Source organism: Prenolepis imparis, unplaced genomic scaffold, assembly GCF_030444845.1.
Source record: "Prenolepis imparis isolate NDT839.2.m4 unplaced genomic scaffold, iyPreImpa1.0 SCAF_1, whole genome shotgun sequence".
Lineage (NCBI taxonomy): Eukaryota > Metazoa > Arthropoda > Insecta > Hymenoptera > Formicidae > Prenolepis > Prenolepis imparis.
In genome coordinates, this window is record NW_028141159.1 from 25,358,307 (window position 1) to 25,386,102 (window position 27,796).

At 29.4% G+C, this 27,796-nt stretch overlaps 3 pseudogenes; 2 read left to right on the forward strand and 1 right to left on the reverse strand.

Annotated features, from left to right (window-relative positions):
• Window positions 1–1,231: 1,231 nt before the first annotated feature.
• On the forward strand, window positions 1,232–9,953 carry LOC145938343 (uncharacterized; annotated as a pseudogene).
• Window positions 9,954–10,741: 788 nt separating this feature from the next.
• LOC145938350 (uncharacterized) lies at window positions 10,742–12,674 on the reverse strand (annotated as a pseudogene).
• Window positions 12,675–16,259: 3,585 nt separating this feature from the next.
• On the forward strand, window positions 16,260–26,122 carry LOC145938359 (uncharacterized; annotated as a pseudogene).
• The last annotated feature ends 1,674 nt before the right edge of the window (window positions 26,123–27,796 follow it).

Sequence of the window (27,796 nt, forward strand, 5' to 3'; positions counted from 1 at the left end):
AAGCAGTGGTATCAACGCAGAGTACTAGTGTCTCGTGTAAAGTGTCTTGTGCAAAGTGTCTCGTATAAAGTGTCGTTTTAAATTTTAAAATACAGAGAGATTTGTTCATTTTCTGTGCATATTTGATTTTCATCCGCATTAATCTCTTCATCAAACGTGAAGGATGGCTGATGAACAGAGGTACGCACAACATTATGATAAAGTGTGGGAAGATAGTTTCTTTGCATATATTTTTAATAAAACGATTTGTCTTCTGTGCGGTTATAAACCATCTCTTGTTAAAAAATATAATATTGAGATACATTACGAAAAAAAACATTTGAAAGAGTATTCAAAATATGTAGGTCAAGAAAAGTTTAATTTAATAGAAGGATTAAAATTAGTATATCAAGAAAGTTGTAATCCAATTTTTGAAATCAATAATGTTACATCGTCTTCAAAAGCAGTTACTGCTTCATATGCCATATCGCACCTTATTGCAAAACATTCTAAGCCGTTTACTGAAGGTGAATTTATAAAAGAATGCCTTATCGAAGCCGTAAAATCATTCGGAAATTCGTTAACTGTGTCAGATGCTTCTAGTATTCCATTAAGTAAAAAAACAGTAGCATCGAGAATTACTGACATCGGTTCTTCCATAGAAGAAAAATTAAAATATTTATTAGCAACGTATTTTTCATTGTGTCTGGACGAAAGCACCGATAATCGACACGTGAGCCAGTTGAGTATTTTTGCTCGAATCGTACAAAACGATTTTTCATGTGTCGAGGAGCTTTTAGATTTCGTATCATTACATGACACAACAACCGGTTTAGACATTTTTTAAGCCGTTGAACAAACACTTCAAAAATTAAATACCGATTTTTCCAAATGTTCGGCTATCGTTACTGATGGCGCAAAAGCGATGACTGGTTCAAAAACGGGATTCTTCGGCCAAATAAAGCAGCGAGATTTAAAGTTCCCTCTTATTCATTGTATAATACATCAAGAAGCATTATGTGGAAAAGCAGTTAAACTGTGCACCGCAATGAAAATTGTCGCAAAAATTATTAATGCAATTAAAGGCGGTAACAAATCTCTTATTCATAGAAAATTCCAATCTTTTCTGGAAGAACACGACGCAATTTATAAAGATATACCTTTATATTGCGAAGTTAGGTGGCTCAGTGCCGGAAAATGTTTGGAAAAATTTTTTGCGGTAAGAAAAGAAATCTTCCTTTTCTTGCAAGAAATGTCTCTTGCAAAATGTGATGATTTTAAGTCCTTCTTTGAAGATTTAGATTTTCTTTCCGAACTTGCCTTTATTACTGATTTAACTTCTCATTTAAATCACTTAAATCTGAAGCTGCAAAAGGCAAATCAAACCATTTCTCAATTAGTAAGTCATATTGACTCATTCCGCAGGAAATTAGTGTTACTAAAAAATCATTTAGAAAGCAATATATTTCATTTTTACCCATCTTGCCAGATTCTTTTTACAGAACATGGCAAAGATTTTGATTTTAAGAAACATCTTCACATAATTGATTCATTAATAGCTCAGTTTGACACGCGTTTCAGTGACTTTGAAACGCTTAGAAAAGATCTTATTCTTTTTGAAAATCCTCTGACAATCCTCAAATTGAAGAACAAAATTTAGACCTTCAAGCAGAACTTTGCGATTTGCAAAGTGATTTAGCTCTTAAAACACGGCCGGAAAAAGGAATAGACTTTTTTAAAATTTTAGATGCATCAAGTTATCCAAGATTAATAAATTTCGGACTTCGAATCTTTTCAATGTTTGGGTCCACATATTTGTGCGAATGTTCTTTTTCAAAATTAAAATATACAAAAACTGATAAACGTTCTTCTTTGAGCGATGCATCTTTAGCTTCGCTGATGCGAACTTCTTCTTCTAATATTCCCGTCGATATTGCGTCTCTTGTAAATTCATGTAAACGGCTTAAAAAATCGAATTAATATTTATTCTGTTTTTAACTTTATATCATTTTTTATCAACTTTTATAAAATTTTTCTTTCCACACGAATCATTATTTGTTGTCCTCTTTAGTGGAATAGGCCTACTGGGGAAACCACTTTAAAAAAACGCATTAACAATAGTACCTCATGGGTGATGTGGAAATCTATAAACCTATTGTCTCCTAATTATATTATAATTATAGTTTTTTATATATAAATTTTATAATTTTTAATATATAGTTTTTACATACATATAATTATGCAGCAGACGTGTCTTCGATTAATCGAAATGTATTTTATTATATTCATATTTATATTCATATTTCAAAATATATATTGCGAAAATAAGTAACATGATTTTACGTTTTACGTTTACGTAAACGTAAATTTATATGTAACAGCGCGTTAAGAGCTTTAAATAAAACAAATATTTTAAATTATTACAGAACACATATACGTGATTAATAATAGAATAATAACTATTTGTATTATTAATACAAAATAAAAGATTGAATAGAAAATTTTTATAATAACTTTTGCTATTAGAATGCTAATTGTGCTATTACGTTTGATACGTACGTTCCTGAGACCATGTGCCGCGCTCCTTAGTTACGAGCGGCTGGCGCTGCGTTGCTACGGCGCGAGCGAGGAGTGGGGGGCAAGAGGCGTGCGTCTCGAAATCTCGCCGTAAATGGCAAGTAAATCCCAGCACTGTTGTAGATATTCAGTACTGGCATTCAGTACTGAATTTCGGAACGTAATCCTTGAAACTTGAAACACGTGTAACGCACGTGTTAAAAAGCGTTACTGCGCGTGTTCTTTGTTCTTTATTCCTTGTTGTGCATCACTTTTTTGAGCCGGTAACGGACTTGAAAAAGTAGCGGTCACGTCTTTAACTGTTCAACGTTCAACTATTTGATCAAGAGTATTCTAATGAAAGGTACGTATTTTACATTAGTTTTTACAAAAGTAAGCATATTTTTTAATTTATACTTATAATTTGTTAATAAAACATAGGACAATAAATAGCAGTAAGAGCAATGCGAGGTACTTATTCGCAATAATTTATTCCACACTTAATCAATAAGTTGCGATAATCGCATTAAGTATGGAATATATTACTGCGAATAAGTATCTGACCTCGTTTTTACAGTTTATTGTCCTACGTTTTATTAGTATTGTAGAGCAATTTAGTAGTTCTTTTTGCTAGAATTTGTTAGTTTCTGTATATTTCAAAAATGTATTGATAATTATGATTTGAACTGGGTTTAACGTAATATTGTATGTTTCTTTTTCAGATAGTTTCATGTAATCTAATTTAGTGTATGTTATTACTTGAAGAGGTACAATACAAAGTTTCTCTGTACATTGTTTGGACCGAGACTGTTCTATATAATTTAGAGGTATATATTTTATATATTTCAAAAATGTATTGATAATTATGATTTGAACTGGGTTTAACGTAATATTGTATATTTCTTTTTCAGATAGTTTCATGTAATCTAATTTAGTGTATGTTTATTATTACTTGAAGATGTACAATACAAAGTTTGTACATTGTATATACATACTCTATATTGTTCGGACCAAGACTGTTTTATATAACCTAAAAGTTCATATTTTACTTTTTCCAAAAGCATGCGTATTTCTGAGCTTATCATTCACGCTATCATTCATGCTATCATTTGTGTAATGTTGACTTATATTCAGATATTTTTATGAAAATTTAAATTAAGGATTTGAGATTTTGTGTGATTTTTCTTTTATCTTGTTATTTCTTTCTACACAGGAAAGATTTTTATTTGATGGATTGCAGGTGATTGCATATGCATGACGCATGAGATATTGAAATAGTCTCTAATCCTAATCATTTTGTGTGTGTCTCGTCTAATTCGTCTATTGATTATCCATTTTGTGTTTGCAGAAATATTTATTACAAATAATAAGTAAGCAATAGAAAATATTTTAATAGACAAACAAAATAATGCAATAAACACAGAATGAAGTAAGATATAAATAAGATAATGACATAATTCAATGTCAATGGCTGCGTTCGGGAACCACGCTCTTAACACTCTGAATGTGTTTCTGTCCTTATTAATCTTTTCGTAAATAACAAAGATAGAATGACAGAGTGCTAAGAGCGTCATTCCCGAACGCAGCCAATAATGATTTGAAGATAGAGATCACATTTAGAAAGGGATCATTCTGTTAAATGTCACTATTATTTTTCTTATTTAATATTGATTTAATATAATAGTTTTACAGAAGTTTATTTTTACAGTGTCATCTAAAAGTAAAACTAGTAAAAGTATTGTTTGGAAATATTTCATTCGCACTGATACTGGTGGCAAGTGTAAATTATATCATATGATGTATGGTGAAAACTGGTGGAAATACCACTAATTTTAAAAATCATCTTAAAAGAAAACATAAAACATTAGATTCATCAGACAAAGAAAATAACATAAAGCAGAAAATTCAATGTGAATATGTAAGTTTAAATTTTATAATTCAACGCATTATTAAAATTTTTTCTATAATTTGTAAGTATTAATATATATTTTAATACATTTTTTTTGTGAATTAGGAAAATATTAATGAATCTGAAGACGACCCGGATGTAATATCAATGTCAGCAACATCGCACTGTTCTACATCGTCATGTTCTACACGGCCATACTCTCCAGCAATATCTATATCATCTGTGTGTGAACAAGAGAAAGAAAAGAATATTCAGCAAGTGAAGAATATTCAGCCACAAATAGATGAAGCAATATGTAATATAAAAGCCTTCAAAGGTAAGAAAAAATAATATTTTTAGTATTTTGCACAAAAAATACCGCACATTTTAAATGTAAAAGTGATTTTGGTTTCAAATTGGCTGAAATTGAAATATGTTGTACTTTAGGCCGTGCTAATCAAAAGTCTCCATGGCTTAATAACTTAATTGTATGTGTATATACGTATATATATATATAAAATTAGAAACAGATATTTTTAAATTCTAATGGCATTCACTTTAAATCATTGTATCTTACAGTTTTTGATTTTCGAACTCTGTGTAGACTTTTAAGCACTATCTAAACTACATATTTCAATTTCAATCGAAACTACTTTTACATTTAAAATGCGCGGAGTTTTTTCTAAACAATTTATATATATTTATTATTAATAATTATAAATAAGCTTATGTGCCCTTTTTCCATCAATGGCCTCAATTATTTCTATATATTTATTTCTACATTTCTATATATTATTATTTCTATATATTATTATTTTTATACATTTCTATTATTTCTATATATTATTTACAATTACAACAAAATTAGATTGATTTTTGTTAGAAGTTTTATTGTTCTATTTAGCATTTTTATTTAGTTCAATTTTTTAAGCTGAATTTGAATTTATTTTTAATTTTTCTTATACAAAAAGTCACAGTAATAAAGTTGTAGAAAAAACAAGATTCTTATTAGACCGATTTTTGTCAGAAGGAGGTGCAAAAAGTGGACAAATAACAAATGCGCTACTTTATATGATTGCAAAAGACAATTTGTCTTTTAATACGGTAGAAAAAGAGGGTTTTAAATATTTCATGAAAACAGCTGTACCTCTGTATAAGATTCCTGGAAGAAAAACTATTACAACGTTAACAGAAGAGAAATATAAACTTCTCTCAAATATAATAAAAGTTAAATTATCTTCTATTGAGTACTTGTGTCTCACAACAGATGTTGTGTTTATATATACATATATATATATATATAAATATATATATATAAACATACTTTTATGAAGAAACTCAAACACTTCTAAAGAGCAAAATCATATATTTTTAGCATTATTATCCTCCGTATTAGAGCTCATGTGAACGTTTTATTTATACGTTATAAGTTTCAAATGAACGTATTTCTTTAAGATTTGTTGCGTGCTGCTGAGTGTGTATATATATATATATATATATATATATATATATACTTATATATTCTTTAGAAATTGTATGGGTTTTTTCATAAAAGTAGGTTAATATCTTACTAAAAAGCAAAAATGTCGTAATAATAATGTTTGTTTTTGTACAAAAGAAACTAGAGAAGCAGTGGATGAAAAAATTAAATCCAGAAGAGTGGAGTTTGCACCCCTTAATCTCTGTATTTCAGCAACTGAAATTGATACTGAATCTGACCTCGATCGTGGAAATGTAAGTCTTTTTTACTAGTAACCATAAAACTTTTAACTTTTTAAACTGTTTTAATAGTTGTTGCTTGAAACTCATTGGAAGCGAGATACTCAGATTTAAGTTATTTAGAGTTAGATGTGACTTTTGCAATTGAATAACAATTATTATCAATGTAATGTCACGCATGTATCAAAATAATGTCACATGATCGATTTAACTATGAAAAACTCACATCTAAGTCTAAAATCAAATCTGAATGTCTCACTTAAAATAAGTTTCAGACAACAATTATTATTACGTCTTAAAGTGTGAATTAATATTGCCTTTCAATCTACTAAGTGAAAGCTATGCTTTTGTCCGCTTGTTTCCAAAATAAGTTATATAATTAATGAAGTGTGCATAAAAGCTGTGTATAAAATATTTGAATTATATGATAATTAAATTCACATTTATATTTTTGAATAGTTACTAATATTATACAATTTAGTCAATATTTATTTTATGTATATCATAAGCTTTCTCTATTCCTCTCTCTTATATTTATGAATATTCTGCATAAATTCTTAAAAATTTAAATTTACTTTTTAAACCGACAATTAAATTGGCTTTTTTTCAGAGTTTTAAAGAAGAAAGTTTGAAGAATAGAGTTGCTACCAAAATTAAAAAAATAAACATAGAATTGGAAAGAAAAGAAAATACCAATAATGCCACTACATCTAATATTGTAAATGGAACCAATAATACAAAAAAAACGAAATTGAAGGATCTAAAATTAAATATAAACAATGTTTCGGAAAAAAAGGGAAAACAGAAAGAAAATATAAAGAATCAGAAACAGCAGAATGGTATAAATGTAAGTGTATATTTTTCTGGATTTTAATTTATGTTAAAAAAACAAAAAATATGTACATGTTTTTAATCCATTATTGACATTATTTTCAGAAACCGTTAGTTATTGCAAAAAATGTAACTAGCTTAAAACAATCAATATCAAAAATTAAAGAAACTAACAAGCAATGTGAATTTAAGTTAGGCAAAGCAGGAAATTGTACGCAAGATGGTAAAAGCGATAATACCGAGTTTGTTTCCTGTATAGAAGAAGTAGTTGCTCCTAATAAAAAAGTAAATTTTTTTAGTATTAAAATTTAATTTTCTTTTTAGATGCGCGACTTAAAAGTAAAATAATTAACTACAATATATATCGTTTTTAATTATATTTAATTAAATAATTAGTTGGTTTAAATTTATTTATTTTATTTTTATTTCTTAGGAAATGGTATCACCAGCTACGAATACTAAACGTGTACCTCAATTGTGCTCGACAATAAAGTTAATAGATTGTTCTATTGTTGATAATAATATAGCAACATCAATAACCAAGAATCAAAGCTATACAAATAAAAAAGCAAGTGAAACAAAATCTTTGCATAAAACTCATCATGAAAATAATCATATTTCTGCAGGATTCAAATATAAAATTAAAGAAACATTGTCAAAAAAGGTAAAAGCATTAAAAGTCTGTTTTGAAATTTAATTTTTACATATTTTATAAATTATATTTTATGTCTCTATTCAATGTTTATAAATTTTATCGCTATAAATTGTGAGCATTATAAAAGTTAAATTTAAAGTCATTAATGAAAAATAATATGAATGAAGTATGTGTAATTTTGCAAAAAGTAAAAATAAAATAACAAATCGATATTAAACAACATAATTAAAAAGTAAAATTATTTATTTTATATTGTAAAATAATAATGCTCAGTCGCACCTAAAACTAATCAAAACGATATCTTGGAAAAAAAGGTAAATCTTAATATTAATTAAAATAATACATAAAAACATATAAAGCAATAAATTTATATTAGGCACTATATTTTTTAGATAGATAAACTGCGAAAAACACATGAAGATTTGGAAACGAAAAATATGAAATTAAAAAATCAAATAAAAGATCAAAAAAGGATCATTAATGATTTGATGAGTTTAAATATGGAGCTTCAAAACAAAGTGATTGAGCAGTATCCCAAACTTCATCAGATTAATTAAATTAAGGAGATCAATTAGATTAAGGAAATTGGGATAAAGTCTTGAGTAATTTCGATGAGCTCATGCGTAAGTACATTTAGGCAGAGACGTTGAAAATATAGTATACATTTAGATCCATGTTATCAATTTACTTTTTAAGATGCTTTTATCAATAAAAATGAAATGAGAATATGAGTTTAATACGTATATATTTTGTGATTCTATTGTAATAGTATTTAAATATATTTTAAGAGATTCTCATTTATTACACTATAAATTTAATCAAAATGTTTACTTTATTACTATAGAAATTTCAGATTAATTTCGTTTTTTACTCGACAAAAGTAACAAATTTTATAGCATCAGATGATTTCTTTTATATATTGATAAAATTCTAAAGGCCGGTATATTCATAGTCCGTTCTTATTTCAAGACCGTCTTAAGTAATGTCTTAAGACGCAAATACGGTTCTGTGATTGGTTAATCACATCTTAAGATTGTACTTAAGACAGTCTTAAATATAAGAACCGACTATGAATACCGGCCTAAATATATCAATAAGTTATACATATTTATATTTATATATCTTTACATATTTGTGGTTGTCACAGAATACACTATGTTTATTGCATGCTTTGACTAGCACAAAAATGTAAAGATGTATATCTTGATACAACATTTAGAATTTTATTATATAAAAGAAGTCATCTGATGTTACGAAAATTGTTGCTTACTTGGCCAAGTAGAGAACGCACTTAATTCGGAATTATATACATATTTATATGTATAAATCTTTAGAATAATAGTTTATTTCTATTTGGCAGACTTAATGTCCGAATATTTTAAGAGACATCCTATGAATCATGAAGATCGAGTTGGAGATCCTCCTGTAGGCTATAGAAACATCGAGCGTAACGAGGTAGATACGCTAATAAATTTTTAATAGACTTTCCTGAATAGTTAATAATTTTTGCTTCTCCTACTAGGTTCATCTTGGTTATGGAGTATACATATGTGCACGTCAATATGATGCAGTATGTGTAATTTCAAAAACATTGCCACAGTTTGTTAAAAATTTAGCTGTCGCTGTTTTTGGCATTAAAACTCTTAAAGAAAGTTCAGTAACTGGCGCTAGATCTAATAGAAATAGGAATAAAACACAAGAGGCACCTAGGCCAGCACTAGATTCTACTAAATTACAAGCTTTAAGAGGTACTTTCTTGTTAAACACTCTTTAAATAGTTTATTGCATATTATACAATCTTATTATACAAAAACATTTTCTTATTGTAGCTGTTGTTAAACATTATGCAATGTCTGAGAAAAGTCAAGATGAAATAGCAGCAGACTATGAGGCACAACAAATCGGAACTCATATAGCACACAAGATTTACGAACTTAATCATCCACCGAATCGAAATAAAATACAACATAAAAAAGTTGTTCCTGTTGCACAAGTGTGTGAAGTTATGAATAATTCAGAAAAAACTTCTGATATTGACGATCCTGAAAAAAATAGTGTGCCAAATAACGAAAATTCCAACGCGTTCTTCTCATTCATAGTTCTTCTCATTCGGTAACTGAAGTGAATAACAACAATGCTTCAAAAGAACATGGATCATTTGAATCATCATTATCAGATAATAATACGGAAAATGAATGTCATAAAGATGTAAGACTTTCTGACAAGAACGAATCATTATTATCAGATAATAATAAGAATGATAAATGTCATAAAGATGTAACACTTTCTGACAAGGACGAAAAAGAAAGTACAGTTAGTTTGTAACGGTCGCTTTTCGCGAGCTCGGAATAACTCGGTCGGGATCAGGGCTCGTAAAAAGGGTGAGACAACGAACGTAACGGTTATCGGTAACAAATGTAATTTATTAATTTAGGTGTCTGTATGTACAAGTGTTCGTGTGTGTGCGTGTGTGGGTGTGTAACGCCGGTCGTTAAAGCCCGTGTATTATGCGGGTCTTTAAATCGCTTCGGAGTGTTTACGTCGCCCGCTAGACGCGGGGTCGGTGCGGCGCGCGGGGCGCTCGGTGTTGTTGCGGCGCGAGTCGGCGCGAGTAGAAAAACGCGTCAGCTGAGAGCGGCCGCTCTCTTCGATATATCGAAGAGAGCGCAATCGAACGGCGCGCGTATGAGTCGGCCGCTTTGTCGGCCGGATTTCGCGGACCGTGATTTCGGCGCGGACGCGACGAATCGGCGTGTCACGGCCGTCCGTATGGGTGGCGGGGGGAGGAACGCACTGACGGTCGAGAACCCTCGACGAAGGCGGCGGAGCTCCACCCGCTGACGTCAGCGCGCTGTTTGCGGGGTGCGGTCGGAACCCCGGACTCCCGAGAATAGCTCGGGGGAGACAGAGTACCCTCTACCTCGAAGTCGGGGGACGGTGGAGGCGGCAGCCGGAAGTTCGGAGCACGGAGATTATCTCCGCAGAGGCAGCGTACGCGTCTACCTCGGTCTCTTTTTCCGGGCGGAAGGATTCTCCGATACGACGGAGTCGGAACGGTATCTGAGAGAGCTCTTATCGCGAGCTCTCTTTTTATATGGATCGAGTAACGGGATCGGAGGCTGGATCGACGGAGAGGGAGTGGGGGTGATAATCCTCGGCTTATTTCGGCGCGCGTCGGGCGTTTTCGGGGAACCGTGTTTAACGGTTGACTAATTAAATGTGGCGCTCAGCGCCTGCTGCCCTGCCCGGCCGGTGTTCGCCGGGCGCAGCCTTCCGACGGATGGACGGTCGGGAACGACGCGGGGGCGTCGTTACAAGTTCAATACATGGTACTAGTAACACTAGTATAGATGGTACTGACAATGAGTCAGATTAAAAACTTCTCACGAGTTTACGCTATGTTAACGAGCAACAGAGTGTTCGGCATTCGGCAAAAATATCCTTGTTCGACGTTTATATGTACAACTTTTTTCTTAATCTCTTGAAAAGTGAACAAATGTAAGGTATGAGATTTAGATTTTTTTCCAAAATTGAATCTATTATCACGTTCTCGATACTTAGATACTTTACATTATATTTATATCCTAAAATATAAGGTCTAGTATTATAGAAAACAATTTTAAATATTTCAATTATGTCACCAAGAAGATTTTCAAAAAATCTGTCATCGGTTTTTTTTTCTCGCTTATAACTAGTAGCAGTGTATAAGACATTCTTATAAATCGCATTATTAAACGCTTTTACGTCCTCTAATCTAATATCACCAATAGCATTATTTAAACTTATAATATTTTGATCTGTATTATTATCGTTCGCTAAAAGAGTCACACCTGAATTGGTTTCCAAACCAGTTCCTTCTAAGAAAGAATGATTACGCAAGATAGTTTTGCAAAAGCGTAAAGAATTATTGTCAGCCGTATTTAATAACTCGGTTTCTAACATCGTTTTTTGCACTAAACGTTTAGAAAGCTGTGTTAAAGCTCCTTTCGGACCTGTCAATTTCTGCTTTAATACAAAAATTCCATTTTCATAAGGGAAAGCTGAAGTCAATGGAAGTGGACCACTTTTATATACGTGATTAACAACATGAAGTAATGCATGAGTATTAAAATTCATACTACTTTTTCCATACAATTCTTCACATTGTGCAGTAAAATAAATTAAATCTACTTTACATTTTCTTAAATCTTCCATTGTTACAGTTTCAGATAAAAGTTTATGTGTACAACGAACTAAAAGTCCAAAAGAGCTTAAATAATTTGTGTTTAATATTCCCAAGAGACATGGAATACTCAGATATAATATCCAAGACCTCCATTCACTAGCTTTCCATTTTTCACTATTAAAGGGTCTCGGTGATCTATGAATTTCACTTGGCATTTTAATATTTAACAATCGTTTTTCAATATTTTTTTTTCAGTTTTGGATAGATTATATCCCTCTATATCGGTATTTGGTTTACAGAATCGCTTCCAATTTAACGGTTAATTTGGCTGTAGTTGGTGCTATCATTATGGGGAATATGTTAAAGGTGCCATGCGATATCCTTTTATGGATAACGATCCGCCTTTAAGAGATCATGAATTATATATTAAAGACAAGTACGCTGAAAAAATGAATGGACCGTCTAAAGGTGTTAAAAATTTTGCAGAAATTACGAATTTAGAAAATTTTGATTGTGTTTGGGGATTTCCGTACGATTACATGCATGCGGTCTGTTGCTTGGTGTTGTTTGTACTTTGTGGACGAAATTTTGGGCAAATACCGGTACAGAGGGATATAATCTATCCAAAACTGAAAAAAAATATTGAAAAACGATTGTTAAATATTAAAATGCCAAGATGTAAATAATACAGATTATAGGTCGAGGAACAGAGTCTACTGATGATCAAAGTGGTTGCAATATAAAATTATATTTTTTATTTTCTAGATTTATCACTATACCATTATCAGTCTCAATTTTTTTTTGTGCTGTTGCTCTGATCGAAATCTTCTTTTTGGTGTCTTCATTGTCATTATGTTCATAACAATTCGAGCTATCACCATTTTCTTGAAATACAAGGATTTGTTTGCCTATTTCATGAGTAGTATATGATATATTAGTTCTGTTTATATGAGATGTTTCTATATAATTTGTTTTAAACTCGAAAATGTATATTTATATATACATGTATAAATGTAATATATATAATATGTATGTATATGTGTATATATATATAATTTATATTATATGTCATTCTGTTTATAATAAAAACTTTATAATTATATATATATATATATCTCTCTATTTTTATTTATGTAACGACTTATTATGTTGTCCGATATATAATTTCTATTTCTTCACTTGTCTCTTTTTTACTCAAATTTTTTTATTTCCTATATCTATATGTTTACTTCGGTCTATTTATCTTTTATTTTTTTATTGGACCACTATATATATTACTTGCTTAGAGATAGTTTATCATATACCCTCCCTTATTTTTCATCTATCATATCTTAGACCATATATTCTATATTATTTTTCTTTCTTTATGTAGCATGTGTTCTTGTATTCTTTATATATTATTAGAGGCTCTAAACATAGGCAGGTTCATAGATTCCAATTTTATATTTGAGATTAAGTAGTCTTGAGTCACATTTCATTAGACGAATGAAATTATTCCATATAATAAAATTGCTCAAAACCACACTAAACGGTCTTAAATATAATCGCACTATGAATACCGGTCATAGAATTATATATATAATATATAATATGTACAACACATACACACAAAACACATATATATAAAGTAACAACACATGTATGAAGTAACAAAGTCACATACACACGTATATAAAATAATATAGTCACATATACACATATATAAAGTAACATAGAGTTACATACTCACGTATATAAAATAATATAGAGTCACATATACACGCATATAAAATAATATAGAATCACATACACATATATATAAAATAACATAGAGTTATATACACACGTATATAAAATAATATAGAGTCACATACACACGTATATAAAGTAACAGAGTCACATATATGCATGTACATAAAGTATGTATAAAGTAAAATAGAGTTACATACATACGTATGTAAATTAACATAGAGTCACATACACTCATAAATAAAGTAACATAGAGTCACATACACACGTATATAAAATAACATAGAGTTACATACACACGTATATAAAGTAACATAGAGTTACATATATGCATGTACATAAAGCATGTATAAAGTAAAATAGAGTTACATACATACGTATGTAAATTAACATAGAGTCACATACACTCATAAATAAAGTAACATAGAGTCACATACACTCATAAATAAAGTAACATAGAGTCACATACATTCATAAATAAAGTAACATATAGTATCACATATATACACATATATAAAAGTTTTAAACTATTTTTATATATTATTATATAACATAAAAAAATAAAAAATATACAAGGAAACGAGGAATATATATGATAATGTACCATATAAACTACGTATGTCAAATTTCGTAAGTGCATTACGAAATAAGGGATTCAAAATCACCATTGGAAAGGAAAGCCAGCATTTTCTATCATTTTCTATCTATCATTTTAAGCAGGGTGTTTTTCGTATTTACCACGTTCAACTAGAACTTTTTTGCAAACATCACAAAAATCAAATTACAATATTGTTTTATTAGGTTCTGGTAAATACGTTCATATCGGTTTCGAAAAAACTATTCAACAGAAATTAGTATGCATACCTATAAATCAATTACCTACTGAAATAGTTATAGATATAAGCACAGATGGTGCAACATTGAATGGATCGTTTTAATTTTGGCCAATACAATATAGAATAACAAATATAATAAATAATAAACCTATTATAGCTGGAGTTTATTTAGGGAAATCAAAACCATGCGATTCTCATTCTCATTCATCTAAATTTATGGAACGATTTGTTAGTGACATTGTACAAGTGATACAAAATGGTGGAGTATCTATTAATGATAAAAAAATTCCTTTACGTATTAGATCTTTTATTGCAGATGCACCAGCAAGAGCATTTATTTTAAATCATAAAGGTCACATGTCTTCAAATCCGTGTTCTAAATGCAAAGTTGAAGGGTTTAGAGCATCTAATAGAATGGTATTTAATGTATTTGATTCACCATTACGAACTGATTTTGAATATAAAATGTGTATAGATACAGAACATCATAATGGTGAAAGTCCATTATCTGTACTTCCAATGGGATTAGTCTCACATGTTCCTTTCGAATATATGCATTTAGTTTTGCTTGGGATGACTAAAAAATTAATTATCGCATGGCTTGAAGGGAAGTATGCTGTATCAAAATTATCTGGTAGACAAATAAACATACTTTCAGCAAGATTGCTTTCTTGCAGCGTTTATTGTCCACGTGAATTTTCTCGTCGATGTAGAGATATTGTAGAATATAAAACTTTTAAAGCTACTGAATTTCGTACATTTTTAATATACACAGGACCTTCTGTATTACGTAACGTGGTGACACAAATTGTTTATATACATTTTTTATTGTTATTATACATTTGTTTACAATACATTTTTTATTATATACATTTTTTATTGTTATTATACAATTGTTTATATACATTTTTTATTGTTATCCTGTGCTATTCGCATTCTTATGTCTGATATGTCAGATGACGAAGATATCTTATTTGCAGAACAAGCATTGCGAAAATTTGTAATTCTTAGCGAAAATTTATACGGAATTGAATTTTTGTCATATAATTTGCACGGTTTACTTCATCTTGCTAACGATGTTAAACTTTTAGGAAAATTAGATTCATTTTCCGCATTTGATTTTGAAAATTATATGCCAGAATTTCGGAATTTTGTATGTAAACCTCATCTTCCATTGCAACAATTTATACGAAGATTGCACGAGTTAAACTTATGTGATGTGTCCTTAAAATCGAATAATTCTCATGATATAATACATGCATCCTGTACTCATAAAAATGGTCCTCTTTTACGTAGTATTCCTTGCACATGTACTCAATTAAAATTATTAAAAGTTGGTTATATTACATATGGTTGTAATAAACGTGACAACTGTTGTATTTTAAAAAATGGTATTATATGTATTATAGAAAATATTGTTCAAATCTCAACAAATTATTATTTTATTGTGAAAAAATTTAAGGAAATTAACAATTTCTATAATTATGTAATTGAATCAAAATTAATGGGAGTGTTTGAATGTTATAATTTATCTGAACGATTTATTATTGCTTTATCGGATGTTTATACTAAATGTTTTAGAATTCCAAAATGGTCTAGAATTATTGGTGAAGAAGAAAATATTATTCAAAATACATGGGTAGTAACTACAATGTTTCCAGATATATCAAAGATATACGAGTAGATATAATACTGTTTTGTTGAGATTTGAACAAATGTATATATAATGTATATAATGTATTCATAATTATCTATAATTAAATATAAAAATTACTAGATTAATATTGTTCATTATTATTTATCTAACATTAACATTTTTATAAAATTTTATTTATAAAAATATTAATGTTAGATAAAGTAATATGAAAAATAATTGTATTTCTCTTTTTCCTGTTTAGTATAATGTCCAACGTTAAAGGTAATGAAAACAGTCGTATAAAGAAGCATAACAGTAAAATAAAAGAATTGAAAGTGACTTCAAAAGGAAGACATATAATAAAACCCAACAAATTGCTTACAACTTCATCTGATGAAAAATTGAAAACTAAAAAAAAGGATTTTAAAACGCAAATCTATAAATATGCATGATGAGTTGAACGATCTTCAGTCATGTGCATCACAACCAAATATCTTAAGAGATATCACTTCATCAAACAAAGTGCATACATCAAAACGTATTACATCAAAAACACCCCACGCAAGTAACGTTTTACCTCGTAGTATTAGCATGGATGATACTAATCTGTTACACAATAATCATTATTCAAAACAATCGATTAAATATGATGCCACTCATGCATTGACAAGAAATCTAACTGAAGTAGATTCAAATACATCATTTAACGATCAGAATTCACAGCGATCAATCGAATATGATAAAACTGATTCATCATCAAAAAATTATAGTGGATCAGATTCAAATATGTCATGTAATGATCAGAATTTAAAGCAATCAGTCGAATATGATAAAACTGATTCATCATCAAAAAATTGTAGTAGACCAGGTTCAAATATGTCATTTAATGATAAGAACTTAAAGCGATCAATCGAACATGATACAAGTCATTCATTACCAAAAAAAATATAGTGGAGGAGATTCGAGTATGTCTTGTAATACTAACAACTCTAAATTATCAAGTCAAAATAATAAAACGGTTGAGCCATCTGAAAGTATCAATGGATTGGAGAAAGATGTCACGAACCTACGCAAAATTCTTAAACTTTTGAGGTATGCTAATAATATTAGTTTCTTATATTTCTTTCAATTTATAAATATTTATTATAATTTGAAAATGTTGACTATAAGTTTATTCAAAATTCTTATGTCAAACATGCTTTTAAATAAAATGTTATTGAAATTTATTTATGGTATTATACCAATAAAAAATCTTATGTCTGTGAAAAGTTTATAGTAATCATGTATTATGTATTATTTTTATTTTATTACATGTACGTACAATTATATATTTTCTACGTTACAGGCAACTGATGGAACAAAATTCTAAAATGTTATCTGACATAAAAACTTTAAAAGGGCAGCATATATCATCGATGCAAAACAATTTATATAAAAGACCAGATGGCTTTCCATTGAAAACGGTAGAAGAATTTAAGGAATTAGAAACTGATACAGATCGTCTGCAAGAATTGGTATTTATAATATGCTTTTAATCCAACGACATATATTATAATAAATATCATAATGGATCAAGCATTCAAATAAATAAAGTGAAATTAATAGTTTATAAAATTAAAAAAGATAGTTGTTCTTTAAGACTAGTCATTTATTTTAGAGCAGAAAGATGTCACTCTATTAGCAATCAATTGTCCTATTAGATAATTGGTTGCGTTCAGCAGAGAAAGTTGCTATACAATAATTGTAAAGCAACTTTCTCTGCTGAACGCAGCCAATACTATATAATTAAATGCTATCTTAGAATTGACATATTGATGAAATATATAAGATACAACTAAAACAATTTTTAAAAAGCTTTCAAAAATATAGCTTTCACAGTAAACTGTCAACATATAGCTTTACATGGTGCTGTACAAAGATATATGCTTGGTCTATATGATATTAATATTCTTTCCAAAAAATATATACGAGGGAGGTAACTTATTTTAATTTATCCACTCAAATATCTTTTTCCTATGCTTTTTACAAGAAACTTTTTAACAAAAGTTGTAAGATTGCAAGGAGAACTATCTATTGATCCTCAATTGGCCTCGTATGGCGTCTTTCAAGGTCATTTTAAAGTTAACTTTTTTAAAATAAAATTACCCTAATATATATAATAATTTTATATAAATTGATTCCTTGTATTCTGCATAAAAAATTATAAAGATAAAATAACCAAAAATTGAACGTAGTTTACAAGATATTTTACCTCTCAATCTGACATTTTGGTATATAAAAAATTACAAAATAAAAAATATCAAAAAGGATATCTTGTAGGGAATAGGAGGGGTAGCTTTAGGTAATGATAGGATTTGGTCGCTTGCGTATGCTGACGATATAGTTTTACTAGATAATAATTAGATAATAATTTATTTATTTATATGGCTATTTTATCCTTATAACTTATAACTTTTTATGCAGAATATTACAAGAAATTTATTTACATAAAACATTTTGAGTAGTTTCATTTTTAAAAAATCAAGTAAATTTTGTGTGACTTTGAGAAACGCCACTCAAAAATAATTCAAGATCGTGATATGTTCCTCTTGAACTCTACTACTTTTTTGTCAGAACATTTTTTTATAAAAAGCATAGAAGAAAAGATATCTGAATCGATAAATTAAAATAAGCCACCCGTATATAATTATAATTTAAAAATTTTATGAAAATTTGTTACAGCTAACATATCTTAAATTTGTTGGTGGCATAAAGTTAAGAGAAGCTCTCAGTCATTTCCAAAAAGAAACAATGACAGATGAGCTAACATGTAAATTTACTTACTGGGGTTGAACAAAAGAATCGTTGTCATTTTATAATACACAGATGGCAAAAGTGTATTTTTGTACGTATTTGTTGTTTTTTTGAAAGCTATATGTGTGATATGCGCTACATATATTAAAATGTAAATACTTTGATTCTTGAAATATCAATAATGTATAAATATTTGTATTTTATAGATGCAGCTAAAACGTGTCCAAATTTTAAAGGGCCCGAAACTAGAGCGGAATTTAAATTAGAAATAATGGAAGTTTTTCGTGCGGCAAAGCAACGACAGTATTTGAAAAATAAAAGTACAGCGGCACTTTCAGAAGAAAATGACGAAGAAATGTCTTCTGAGGATACTATTTTCAACGTTCAGTTCAATACTGATGATATTCCTGAAATGGAAGATCCTGATGCGTCCCATGAAAGTGATTAATGTAATGAGAGTATTCAAGATATGCACATTTATTAAAAATGTTATCCCTTTTAAATTTTAATTTCTATCTAAGTTTTTATTAAGACTTCTGGGTCCTCGCGACTATGTTAGATTGTGACGTCAGAGGAGAGAAAGCACACGCTGAAAATTCTTAGATGCCATTTTTAAATGAAAGGATATTTCGATGAAACACTATATTTCAGATGGTTTTAGCACACTTTTAAAATACCTCGAAAATTATTCTTTCCCTTGACAATCAACAACTTTCAATCAACAACTGTAAAATAATCGTGATATATCAGACTTTGTCATATGGAATGACTGCGCATGCAAAGACCAGACGCACTGGGCTTCATATTTTACAGTCATTTTACAGCTGTTTGATTATAAAGAGAGAAAAAGATAGTTTTCGAAGTATAAAGAGTGTGCTAAAGCCATCTGAAGTGCAGTTTCATTGAAACCGGAATATCTTTTTATTTCGAAATGGCATCTAAGAATTTTTAGCGTGTTTTCTCGCCTCTGACGTCACAATTCCAACATGGTCGGTGAGAAGCCAGGAGCCTTAACGGTGCGGACTATCTCAGAACAGTTTTTTTTTTATAGAAATGCAATTTCTTTTTTTCCGCAACATTTTTTGTGCACATTCTGTGTGTGTATAATATATATATATATATATATATATATATATATATATATATTATATATATAAATAATATATTATATATATATAAATAATATATTATTTTTCTATAAAAAAGAATGTGCCCCACATAGCATATGCGTATTCACAAGACGTTAGGAATAAGATATATCCCAAAGATATTTTTAGACATTTTAGACGATAAGAGCCTCTATTACGGTTCTTGGGTGAGTTTGTTCACAAGGTGAAAATTACAAAAGTGAGGAGATTCATTAGATTTCGACAAATGAAATCGTAGATAATCTAATGAATCTCTCACTTTTGTAATTTTCACCTCGTGAGTAAATTCGTCCAAGAACTGTAATAGATTCCAAAAGATGTGGAGCAATAAGTTAAATCCTATATAATATATATATTATTGTATATGAATATGATTTATTTTATATTTTATAAAAAAATGTGCAATTTGTTAAAATTATTATTTCTTTGAAAAAAGAATATGCGATAATTTGTAAGAATTAAAATTTTTACGTTTGTAACAATAAAAATAATATGTATATAAAATATACATATATATGTGATAACTATTTTGTAATAACCAAATATATATGTAATAAATATAATTTTTTATCAATGATATTTGTTGAATTTTATAAATAATCCTAATTTGAATAGCTAATATGTGTCAAAAATATTATATTATTTTCGTGAACTCATAGCACTGCAATAAATACAAACATACAATGTTGTAATTTTCTAAACTTCATATAACATATAATATGCAATATTAATTTGAACATTATTTATGTATTCATGATGTCATCCTTTTGCAAAATTTTAAAGATATCACAACATGTCTGCGTTTTGAGTAGCATATGAACCTGCATCTGTGTCTATTTTTGTCATCATGTTTGTAAGAAATATGAGTACAATATGAGTTCAGAATCCATTTGTATTGCTATCTGGGTATCTATAATTTAATGTTCATATTTACAGAAAAAATATCTAAAAGAAGCATTTCACATCCTTATTCGAGTTACAAAACCCATGAGAAAAATTTTGATGAGAATACAGAATCGGAATCTGGTAAATTTTTAAAACATATGTTTAATAAAAATTACTATAATTTTGTAAATATTGTAAATTAATTGGCTTTTAAATTATATGTATTATACTTACAGAAAAAAATCTCATAAAAGTATTCTACATCTTTTATTTAAAATGAAAAGATATAAGATTACATTTTTTACATTCTTTATTATTCTATATTTTTATACAATGTAAAAAGCATTATTATATTTTATTATAAAACAATTTTTTAAACTAATTTTATATTGTTTGCACTTTCAATACAAAAATTGCTAAAAAATATTTAAAATTTCTTTTGTCAGTTATAAAATTAGTAAAAAAAATAATGAAATAATCACAACACCATTAGTAAAATTTAAATAAAAATAAATCAATTTGAAATAATATAATAATTTCAAGTACAACAATAATTAAAAGAAAAAATCGATTTTTAAAAGTTTTTATATACACACTTTTTATTATACTAATAATATATATTTATGATAAAAGTTTTTTATGTATCATGTATTTTTTTCAGATGTAAATGAAAACAACAATTCTTTATCCTTATCAAATACTAATTTAGATTCGCAACCATTGGATTACGGTGATTATTTCTCAGAAAATGAAGAAATTTTGCGAGCTTAATAATTAATTGCTATTAATAATATGTATATAATTTATATTTAAAACTAAAATTTAATATTTTAAAATATATTAATTAAAATTGATATTTTTTTATATATTACAGACAAACAAACGGAAATATCTCCAAAATCATCAAGTGCAGAAAGAAAAAAATTATTTCCTACAATAAAACATAGTATGTAATAATATCTTAATTTTAATTTTAGATTTTTGTTATGTCTTTAACATATTTTTTTAGTTGATTATAATCCTGGATACAATTTAAAAATAAGGAAAAAAAGTGAAGAAAACTCTCCTAAACGTAAAATGAAAAGAAATCTTGTTTGTATGTCATTTCCATATGTTTCCTAAATGATCTGATATTTTTATTATTTTTATAAAACAACTAATACTTTTCTTTTCTTGAAATAGTAAGAAATAATTCTGAATTAGAACTGGAAAAAGTTAAAAAACGGCAAAAAATTGAAACTGTTATTAAAGAAAATATAACTTCAAGCAAAGGTATATGTATATATGTATACAGTAACAAATTTTGTGAATTTATCTTTCTAATCTAATAATTAATAATTCTAATCTTTTTATAGAAAAAACTTCTACAGTGGATTACTTAAAATCGAAGATATGTACTTTGAATCGGAAATTAGATAACATTTTAGCCTTATTAAACGATGACCAAAACTTGACAGCGCCAAATGTCATTTGATTTATTGCCAGATTTTCCATTGGGTGATATAGACAATTTTAAGCGTTTTTGTAATGAATTACAAAATAATGATGAACAATTTGTAAGTTATAAATTATTTTACGAAATAAATTAATATTGAAAATAATGTATTTTATATTCCTACAGCAAAAAAAAATTCGAACTATTGGTGGGCAAAATGCAGAAAAACATTTAATCAATAGTTTAGTAATAACTCTCACAAATAAACTCGCCAAAGGATTAACTTGGGATGGTCAACGTCAAACCGAAGGGATAAAGAACACAATATTTTCTGATATTATTATTGGTAATTTTTAAATTATTTTAATTAAATATATTTTTATATTATTTTAATTAAATATATATATTAAATATATTAAATTTTTTAAATTTAAATACATAATTTTTATAATTTTAAACTTTTTTCAGGAACAATTTTAAATATCCATAATTCCTCGACATATAGTGAATTAAGTAGTAAATTTTCGGCATGGTTAAGAAGAGCTGGAGACAGATTTCGTTATCACTTAAAACTGGGACACGAAACATGATTATTTCACATTTTATATTTAATATTCTAATATTTTAATCTTTCCCATCTTAATATCCTAATTTTTAATCTTATATTATCCTTACTATTATCTTATATGGACGCAGTTATGCTATACGAAACCAATCATACATTTTTTCGATTTCAAGATTTTTATTACAAATTGTGCCTGAATGTATCAGGCACAATTTGCAATAGAAATCTCGAAATAAAAAAAATTGGTAGTTGGTTCCATATTTCATAACTGCGTCCATATAATCCTAATATTTAATCTTTTATTGTATTACTCATCTATTATGCCATACCTTATATTTTATTTTATTAAGCTATTTTATTTTGCAATGATAAAAATGTATATCAAAATATAAAAGATAATTTTAAAAAATTAAAAATTTGTTATATAATAAAGAATAATAATGTTATGTAATAGAAAATATAATAAACATGTTTCTTTTTAAATTGTTGTTTTATATAAAAAAATTCATCTTCCAATTTTTAATTCAAATAATTTTTTTTATAAAATAAAGTTAACGAAAACATATCCAAGATATAGTTTTAAAAGACGACTATAAGATGTATACAATTAGATGTCTTTTAAAAGACGACTATAAGATGTCTAAAATTAGATGTCTTTTAGATATCTTATAAGTTAAGGCTGTAAGATGACTTTTAGTCGGACATATGTCGTCTATTAGACATCTTTTCTTTGACTATAAGCTCTCACTGAAAGACATCTTTATAAAAAATATGTCATCTTTTAGTCATCTTTTAGACAACTTTGTACTGTCTGGGTTGTATACATTGAACATTTGTTATAAGTTTCTTGTTTTTGTTATACTTATTAAGCATCAATTACATTTTCCATTTAGGTACATATGACAAAGAATTATTAAAATTAAAAAAAGCTGAAATTTTGTCGGACATTAATTCAGAAAACGACGATCTAGAAGATTTCAAGAAATCTCGAAAAGCAAGAGCAAAAAAGATTATCTCAAGCAGTGATGAAAATAATAGTGATCAAGAAAATATACAGTTATCTCATTACCCCAAAGTTCCGCAAATAAAAAGTAACACATTTTACAAATCAAAGAAATGTGATGAAAAATCCAAGAAACAGTGTATAAGTAAGTATGAAACAAATTGTACATATATTTATATAATACATGTAAAAGTGTATAACTAATTATTATTATTGATTGGTTCATTCAGAAAATAAGCTGTAATTACTTTGGAAGGAAAAGAACTGAAAATGTCTACAGAGACTAATGTATGCGAAATAAGAAAAAGGAATGATAGTGATTTCATTTCTGGTAATTTAGATTATTTATAATTAAAAAATCAAATGAACATCAACTAACAATAATACTATACACCAATGTTATATTTTCGTATTCAACAATATAAATGTAATAATGCATATTATGTGCATGTTAGCTATTAGTTACATTGTATTACACGAGAAATTATAGCATTGATGATGTTATATTACTGATAGTTCGTGTTTACATTGGATTGCTTTTTTAAAAATATATATTGATATATTTTTTAATTATAGATACGTGTAATAAAGATAATTTATCTGATGATCTACATGACGAACCTTGCGCTAAACGTAATGCAAGTAATACTGGTTTAAGTAAGTATGAAACTATCATTTATAAATATATAACGTGTGTATTTATTTTATTTTACGATGTACTAATATACTATTATGTAATTTTAGCAAATTCTGATTTTCAACGTTACATAATTAGAAAACTCGTAGACGTAGGATATCAACTACGTTCATTGCAAGAACTAGGAAATGTTATGAATAACAGATTAGATAATATTTTACAAAACCTTCAAATATCTTCCTCTCAAGGAACAGAAGGCGAAATAGTGGAACAAGATAAAATGAATAATTTTCCCATTGAAAATATTGAAGATTTACAGAATTTTGAAAAATTGTTAATTAAAGGTAAAATAAATCGCCAAAAATTGATAAGTGTTAAGATTGGAAAAATTGGAATTAATTATGTGTGCGTATGTGCGCACATGTGTGTACATAAATATATTTTAATTTTTATTATTGATATTTATTATGGAACACATAAACCATCAGATTCAAATGAATTTCTTGCAAAATTTGTGGGTGAAGTAAAGATATAACACGAAGATGGAATTACTATTAATAACAGAAATATACCACGTACATTACATTCTATTATATGCGATGCACCAGCGAAAGCATTTGTGTTGCAAATAAAAGAACATAATGGTTATTCCAGTTGTACAAAGTGCATAATTGAAAGCAGTTACATTAACGGTAAAATGTGTTTTCCTGAAACAAATGCACAATTACGAACAAATAAAGATTTCCGTTTAAGGAACGACGAAAATTATCATATTGGGCATTCAGCTATTTTAAAGCTACCAGATTTTGATCTTGTGAACAATATACCTTTGGAATATATGCATCTTGTATGTTTAGGAGTCATGCGCAAATTATTATATATGTGGTTATTCGGAAAACTTGAAGTTCGTTTACAACACAGAAAAGTTGAGACAATATCATTGCAGCTGGAAAATGTATTAAAATATATATACCATGCGAATTTGTGCATAAATCAAGATCACTTGCCTTTGTCAAACTTGTGACGTGACGTTTTTACGCCCGTCACAGGGCTGGCACGGCCCGGCCGAGGAAGGGTCGAGAAAGGGCGAATTTTGGTCGGCGAGCGACGAACTTTTCTTCGTCGACTCGCCTTTAGTTATTTAAGTACCTTAGATTTACCGAGTTGAAGTGAGTGGTCGGAGAAGACCCAAATGGACCGAAGGGAGCAGCCATCGTGGGATGGCGAATCTGCAACGAGAATGGACGACCTGGGTGGAAGCGGTGCGTTCGGGGACGCCGGATAACGCACGGTCGTAACAAGTAAGGTCTTTATTGTAAAATAAATGAAATAGATAAGCAAAGGCCCGTTACTGCCGAATACGTTTTACAGCCTCGGATAGCGGAAGGAACTAAGCGGAGGAGCACATAAAAGGGTACCGACATCTCGAGACAGGGATGACTACTCCAATGGGGCCGCCGGCATCGTCCCGAAGAAATCGGAACCGTCGGAGACTGATCACCTCTCGGCGAATCCCTCAGCAAGTCAACAAACATTAGAGAAGGAGAGAAGCAGTTATTCGGGACGTACAGCGAGCAGCCATACTATCCGCACCAACATTCCGAAACGTACCGAGAGCGATTTCGAAATTACCGGGGCAACGAGGCCCGCAAGGATCGACTAGCGTCGAAATAGGATGAAGGATCGATTATCAGCTCGGCGCGCGCAGCGCCGCAGGAGCCGGCTACCGGCGTACCGCGGGCCCAGAGTCAGACACTGTTCGACGAGATGGCGGCGTGCGAACCACGTGAGACACCGACGGACCGCAGTAAATTGTAAGACCACCACTTCGAAATCTCGGTAAGAGCGAACTCGGCGGGGACTCGCGTTTTAATAAAACGGATAAGATTGTTATCGATGTTACTGTTTATTATTTTCGTTACCGAGCACTCGGGAGTGTCCAAAACGCGAGGCCCGTACCGAGATTCGCCATTAACGTAAGAACTGCGCAGCCTCTCTCTCTCCGTGGAGAGCCGTACCGAGTCGACAGTCCAGAATTTTGTATATAAATGTTAGTCTAATTAGTTATCGAGTTTCGTCCTTCTGATTGTCTCGTGTCGAGTATTTGAGTATTGTAATTTGGAGATGTCGTTCTCCCTTCGCCTCCTCGATTGAAATGTAATACGGGATATGTTCCCCTCGGTAACGATAAATATCGAACCACGATTGTTTTGTAAGACCTCGAGTGTCGAGGATCTACCGAGTCACGAGGCCGTAAATTAGTGATATGAAACATCCATCCATTTTCTGATATGAAATATAGTTATCTAAAATTTTAAGTATTTCGATTTGCTGATTTAATAACTCTCCTTTTCTCCGAAGCTCCGAATACGATTCCCCGCATTAAGAACCCCGCCCCTCTGTCAATTAGGAAACTGAGTTACCGAGCTTAAGCCGTCACTATTGTAGAACTAATTATCGTGTTATTTTGAGTGGTGAAAAGAGATTCTTTTTTATATGTTTATGGCTAAAATTTTCTCTTTTTCTTATTATATACACTATATATATAAAACAAAATAAATGAATAAGTACAGTATATGTTTTAAGTACAGTATGTGTATGTACAGTATATGTCAGTTGCTTTACCCAAAATAGTGTGTATACAATAAGATGAAAAGAGAGAGAAAATTATAATAAAGAAGAGTGAGTGAGACAGAAAGCACTACCGTGATTGGTTACATACCTCGTTCGCGCATGTGCAGTTTATTTTCGTTCACGCAGAAATTGCCAGAGTTGCGCTATTGTATATACTGTGTCTCCGATGAGCTTTTTCGTCCACTGGCATACTTGTACACACGCTTAAGAATACGTATCCATACATTTATACACGCGTCTGCGTACATCCGCACGCATTTATATATGTGTCCACGCATACACACGCACGCATTCGCACATATTTATACATGCGTGCACATACACCGACATACATACGTACCTACGCTTACACATATACAAGTACTGTGCAGTTTACATCTGTACATACATTACAATTTTAAATAAATACTTTGATTTACACACATTCACACCGGTGTTTCATATCTTATCCTTTCATGAACTCTGATGCTGAGCTATCTTGCGCTCGCGAAAGCGACCGTTACAAACTTCTAACGCTTCGAAAAGTGGTGTTCTCTTTTTTTAATCTGTGCTCTTTATCTTAAAACTGAATTATTTCAGAAACGCAACGCAAAAACATATTAGTCCTTAAAGCTGTATCTAGAATGTTTTTCGCAATTTCAAGTTCTTCTGTGCTCTTTTAGCGGTTATTCTTCATGTTCACAAAGCATCTCATTTATCCGCC